We start from the raw sequence: 6,919 nt of genomic DNA, 5'->3' as shown, positions 1-6,919 counted from the left end.
GCTTAGCATTCATTCCCCTCACGCCATCACCCCAAGGTCCTTCTCACACTCGCCTGTGAAAGGGAGAACAAGGGGGGGACCAGGGTCCCTGTGTCCCATGGTGCCTCCAGTGTCACCAGGGACCTGCTGTCTGTGGGCGCTCTGCCCGTGAGTTCCAATCTTCACCGAGTATTGGGCCAAGTGTCCCCCGAGCTCTTTATATGGCACAGGATCGAGTTTTCAATCCTTGGGCAACTGGGCCTGGGGGACCTGCGTCTGAGGTGTGGGTAGAGGGAGGGGCAGCTGGAAGCTGGAGAAGGGCCTCCGGGGAGTTAGCTTCCTGCTTAGCGCTCGCCTGGGCTTCAGGACGTGCCTGGGCCCGGTCTCTCTCCCTGTGTGCCTTCTCCCTTTGATGACAGATGCTGCTAGGCACACCTGACTTTGTGGCAAAGTCAGACAGCACGCAGCTCTCGTCACATGGTCCCCAGGTGCCTCATGTCAGGCTTTGAGTCTTCCCTGGGGCCCACCAGCTTATGAAAGGCATGAGCTGTTTCTCAAAAGGAGAACAGTGGCTGGCAAAGGGGGAAAGAGCTTTGCACCAAAACCCAGGCTTCTGAGCTGAGACTTGCCTCCTGGGGCTTGTCCTGGGCGGCATAAGGGCATCTCAATATGCCAGAGACACTCAGGGACTCAGACGATCCCAGCTTTGGAGTAACTGCCATGTGTGAGGGCAGGAGTGTGGAGATGGCTGATCCTCCAATTATCCAGCCACCCCTACCCCCCACCGCAATAGAGCTGCATCCTCGACCTCAGAGAGGGCTGCACAGCCCCTTGCCTCGGGGGATAGATGCAGATTACCTGAGGCTCCTGACTCTTGACCTCTGTCCACAAGCCCCCCTCCAACCCAGAGTCCTCTGTTATTTTTAGGCCCCTGAGTTCTACTTACCTTTAGTTCTACCCAAGGGATCAGAATGGACTTCTGATTTTAGGATTTGCAAGAGGAAACAGAATGACGCGTCATGTTCTCAGACTTGAGTGTACATCAGAACACTCTGGGTGGTCATCTTGCTTTAAATAGAATTGCCCAGGCCCTAACTCTGGAAAGTCTAACTTGGCAGAGCTGATGTGGGACTCTGGAATACACATTTTATCCAAGTTCCACACCCATGATTCTGATTCAGGTAGTCTGCCATGTACCTGGTGGGGCATGTCAGGGACAGGCAAGCCTGGGTCCAAATCCAAGTTCTGTTCCTGAATCAGTTTGGATTCATTGCATCGGTGAGGGGTAGATACCCAAAACAACAGGAGCCTAAACAAGAGGGAAGTTAGAAGTTCCCATCTTTCATGTGAATGTCCAGGAATGTCCTGGATTCAGGCTGGTATGGTGGTTCCACAATCATTAGGAACCTAGACTTTTCCTATCTTCTTGGTCCCAAATCCTCCACATTCAGCTTTGTTTCGTGGTCCAAAATGGCTGCTCCAGCTCCAGCCATCATGCCTGCATTTCATCTAGTAGGAGAAAAGAAAAGGGGAAGAGAACGGCACCATCTTATTTAAGGGCAATTCCTGGAAGTTAAACAACCACTTCTACTTACATTCCACTAGCCAGAACTTAGTTAAATGGCTAGATCTGTCGTAAGGGAGATCAGGAAATATAGATATTTGTTTGTAAATAGTGATTTAAGGCGCAGAGTGTGTAAAGTAGTTGAAACAGAGAGGAAAGGGTAGTGGGAGAGGAAGATAAAACCAGTCTACTAACCCCAGTCGTATACTTACGAATGCCAGTAACTGTTCTAAGCACTTTGTGTGTAACCATGAATTCAATTCTTCCAACAATCTTGTGACATAGGTCCTACTAGTCCTTGTTTGTCAGAATGGAGTCACACACTCACCCCCAAACTGCACCAGTTGAAAGATTAGCCTTGCCAGCTACTTCCTGAGTGACTCTGATCAAGTTCTTTGCTGGCAAAACAGAATAGGTAAGCCATACTCAGCTCAGACCAGACACAAATTACCCCCGAGACCTGGATACATTGTGTCCCCCAAAACTTGACCATGTCAGACTTCTGCCAGCCGGGAAGAAAGGGTATGTGCTGCCCTAATGTCTATAAGCCAGGTGTCAGCAGAGGAGCCCCATGAGACTGACGTAAGTTTCACTCAAACCCCGACCCGTGGTCATGCTAGGGGTCGCTAGCTCTGGCTTCTTGCTTCTGCTAAATTATGTCTGTGGGTGTTTGGAGCCTGGAGGTGCAATTCCTGGGCTCTGGGACCTCCAGGAGTGTTTGCTGTTAGCACAGTGCTGGGCACAAAGTAGTTGCTCCCTAAACGCTTGTTGAATAATAACGACAATAACCGTCATTTAATGAGTGCTTATCACGCATCAAGCACTATGCTCAGGGCTTTACATATATTATGCCATTTAACACTGACAACTGTCAAGACTTTCATTTTACTGATGAAGAAACTGAGACTCACAAAGACAAGGTACTTGCCAAAGGTCTCACACCTGGTAAATAGTAGAGCTAGGATTTGAAGCCACACATTTTTTAACCACAATGCTTGGATGTCTACAGCTCTCAAATAGCCACCCATCTCTACCCACACGTACCATGAAAGTCCCAGGAGCCTGGGGTCTAGGCTGATGGTTCTGTGCACTGACACAAACAAGAAGAATGAGTTTTGTCTGGGCTTCCAAGTATTCAAACTACTGCGGGACACTCCTGTCGGTCTCCTCAATTTCCCCTGCTCCTAACCCACCACCTGAGTGATCCCGCTGTCCAAAATGGAGGCCACTTTCACTGTGGAGAGAGGAAAGGAGGACAGGCCTTTTATCCACAGGGGACTTGGAAACAACTTCCAGAAAAGCAGCAGAGTACGTGGTTGAAATGCTGGACTCTAGCCTGTCACTCCTCAGCTTTGGGACCTGGTGAGGATTAAATGGGTTAACATGTCACAGAAAACACTGAGAAAGGGGCCAGCACACTCTATCAACAGTCTCCAAGAATTAGTCACCATTATGCCTATTTCAGCGAAAGATGGTACCAGCAGAAGCCAACCACCTGGAGAGGGCTGTTTGTCCCCTCTTCTTCCTTTTTCTGCACAATAAAGTTGGTTTTTTGTTGTTGTTTTTTTTTGTTTTTTTTACGGTACGCGGGCCTCTCACTGTTGCGGCCCCTCCCATTGTGGAGCACAGGCTCCGGACGCGCAGGCCCAGCGGCCGTGGCCCATGGGCCCAGCCGCTCTGCGGCATGTGGGATCTTCCCGGACCGGGGCACGAACCCGTGTCCCCTGCATCGGCAGGTGGACTCTCAACCACTGCGCCACCAGGGAAGCCCTAAAGTTGGTTTTTAAATAACAAGTGATACATGGTCAACTGGTAGAAACGGTAAAAATTCAGATTGAAAAAAAATCACCTACAATCCCACTCTCCAAAGATCATCTTTCTATTCTTGTATTGAACTTATATCATAGTGATTTGGTGCTATTTGTTTTTTCCCCAGAGGGTGACTAGTATCTGTGGTTCTCCCACCTCCACCAGCATGAGTCACCCTGGTCCCACACAGTCACCCAAGCCTCTGGGTTTGCTAAGGAGGGTGATGGCTCAGAGGCAAGTGAAAGAGGCTGAAGAACAGGCCCTGCAAGTGCATCTGGCTCATCCCCAGCCACCTGGAGAATTTTATGAGCAAAGTGCTTCAGTGACTTTTAAAAGGCAAATCAGAGCTGCACCCCTGCTTACAATCTTTCAACAGCTTCCCATGGCACTTAGGAGAAGGCCAAGATCTCCTACAAGGCCTTTGAAGCCCACCCCCACAGCCTGGGTCTGAATCGTTGACTCCATATATCAGTTATGTGACTTTGGACAAGTCATTTAAACCTCTCCGTGCCTCAGTTTCCCCATCTATAAAATGGGAATAACAGAGCCTACCTCTTAGAACTGCTATGAGGGTGAAATATGCTAAGTGAAGTACTTAGAACAGCACCTGGCATATGAAAAGCCCTTGATAAATGTTAGCAGTATGACTATTACAATTTTGTTCCATTTTTCCCTTTGCCCTCTACCCTGGGACTCATGCCCCAGCAGCCTGACTGCAGAGCGCCCACATTTAACCCCTCTGTACACAGCTTCTGACAGTGTCCAAAGGTGATAAGACAGGGCAAGGCTTCTACTGAGATGTCTTTCCTGTTTTATGAGGGGGTTGGGGATGGGATATCTTTCCAGAACCTCCTCTGTCTCATTGACCAGAACTGGGTTCCACATCTGTCCCTAAATGAATAACTGGCAGAGAGGAAAGGAAACGCCCTAGTTATACAAGACATGGACAAAATCAGGCTTCTGTTAGCTCTGATGTGCTTCTCAGACTCCAGGTGCATTGGAATCCCCTGGAGGGTTTGTTACAACACAGATTTCTGGGCCTCACCTCCCAGGCTTGCTTAGGTAGGTCTCAAGTAAGGTCAAGGATTTGCATTTTCCAGATGCTTCTGCTGCTGCTGCTGATCCCAGGACCACACCTTGAGAATACCAGGAGGAGGGGGACAAATGTCTGCCCCCAAGATGTCACCCGGCGTCTGACCAGCCTCTGGGGTTGGAGATGGGCTGTGGCTCTACGAAGACCTCCCCCAGATCTCTGCCAGTTCTCATGGCCACTGTCCTGCTTCTGCTGATTTGTTGTCGCTGTGGCCTTTACTGCTGCCCTGGAATGGACCCAAGTGAGGGATGAGGGACGGAGAACATTTTCCCCAGCTCACAGAGCAACCGTGGGTACCGGCTGTTGTGTGAGCGAGACTTTTACTAAAGATGCAGCACACAGTGGAAAATAGCACGAGAGCCGTTCCTGTTCTTAAAAGCCCTGGGGCTGCCCTGACACTGAGGTTCTCGGTGAGTTCTCAGGGCTCTTCACCCCTCACAGGGCCCAGCCAGCTCCTCTCCCCTCCTCCTTGCCTTCTCTCCTACACACGCCTCCCTCCTCGATGCCTCCATCAGAACAATGGGCTCCCTCCACCCACTCCTCCCCAACTCAGCCCTAGTCCCACCAGTGGCCAAACCCTTGATCAGTGGGCCCAGGGCAGGAGAGTCAGAGAAATGCACCTGTACAGAGCCTGGGAGTAAGGATACTGAGTCTGAGCCACCAGATCGGGAAGGGGATGCTTCTGATCTGAGCAAACCCTGGGGGCAGACAGAAGACAGCTAAGGCCTGAGGGTGGGACTCTGCCTCCCGTGGGCTGGGCAAGGACTGGAGTTTGGTCCTGAGCTATGCTGGCCCTGAGATGATTCTAGGAATATTGTGAGAGATGCTGGGCTGAGGATCCTTCCTCCTTCTTCGGCTCTCAGAATCACTCACAGCAGGCTCATACGAGGAATCACTGAGGCTTTTGAGTCTCAGAAGCAGAGAACCTGCTGGCCGGGGCGGGTAACCCCTAGAGGCATCAAGAGGCACCAGTTCTGGGGACAGGGGTTGAGAAAGCTCCAGGAGGACAGTGTCTTTCTAATGCAGTTTGGTTTTACTTCTCAGGTTCTGGAAGAGCGACTGTGTCCTTTATGGTGAACTTTAAGGATGCTGAGGCCCTGACAGGGGGAGGGCCCTCTTGGCTGTCAATTTATTGTGAAATTTTTATTTCACCCAGAGGAATCCAGAGGGGGGAACATTGTTATTTATAACCACAGCTTCCTTCTCTGGAGAGTAGATGCTGCTTCTTTAAATAAAACACCCTCGGCTTCCCTGGTAGCGCAGTGGTTAAGAATCTGCCTGCCAATGCAGGGGACATGGGTTCGAGCCCTGGTCCGGGAAGATCCCACATGCTGCGGAGCAACTAAGCCCAAGTGCCACAACTACTGAGCCTGCGCTCTAGAGCCTGCGAACCACAACTACTGAAGCCCGCACGCCTAGAGCCCGTTGCTCCGCAACAAGAGAAGCCCCTGCTCATCACAACTAGAGAAAGCCCACGCGCAGCAACGAAGATCCAACGCAGACAAAAATTAAATAAATAAATAAATAAATAGCCCTTTTGTTCTGAGGCCCCTTGTTGGGTTTGGCAAAGGTAGCCAGGTAGCCGAGTTTAGGAGGAGAAGCTGGGGAAGGCCGATTCACTCAAACTGCTTGGTGTCACAAGTGAGCCGAGCAGGGGAAGCCCCTGTGGGCGGTGAGGCGGGAGGGCTGTGAAGGGAGGAGGGCAGGTGGAGACGCGGGAGCCAGCAAGATGGCAGCGGCAGCCCAGCGAGGGCAGCAGAGAGGGCTGGGGGTGGTGGCATGAAGCGTGAGTGAAGGAGGCCTGGGGGCCACAGCTGTTAATAATGGCGCTTTCAGGTGTGTGCTGAGCAGTGCTGTGACTTCCAGAAACCCAAACCGCTTCTGCTCACTAGAGCAGCCCGGTATTCATGGTTTCTTGGGAGAAGAAATGGGCTGCATCCTACGTTTGAGTCAATTCCAGGGCAGAAATAAAGGGAACAGCTGCTAGAATTCAGCAGAAGCAGGAAACCAGAGCCACACAATTGTAAGCCTGAGAAATTGCAGAAGTCTTGGGGAGGGGGAGGGATGGGGTCTGAGTCAAATTTATTTCAATCCTGATGAGCTAGGAACCCCCAGGCAAGCCTGGGTTCTGCCATCGGGGCAGACTCTGCCCCCTGCTTCCTTACTAAAAGAAGCCAGTTGTGTTCAGGTGAGAGGGCAATGTACCCACCCAGAGAAGTGGGGTGGGTGGGTGGGAGTTGATGACTTGTCAAAGATAATTCTATGTGTTCCCACTCCCCTCTGCTGTGATTGGGTTGCGGTAGGCCTGTGACCCTCTTCTGGCCAATAAGACAGAAGGGGAAGTGGGCTGGGGGCTTCAGGAAGGATTTCCCTCTCTAATAAAAGGAGAGAGAGCCATTTTAGAGCAAGGCCTGCCCCAGCTTTCTTTTTTGGAGGTGCTGTCTTTGGCCGAGCAGCTGAGCCATTAAAAACAG

This window comes from Physeter macrocephalus, chromosome 3 (assembly GCF_002837175.3).
Source record: "Physeter macrocephalus isolate SW-GA chromosome 3, ASM283717v5, whole genome shotgun sequence".
NCBI classification, from domain to species: Eukaryota; Metazoa; Chordata; class Mammalia; order Artiodactyla; family Physeteridae; genus Physeter; species Physeter macrocephalus.
This window is presented reverse-complemented; position numbering follows the sequence as displayed.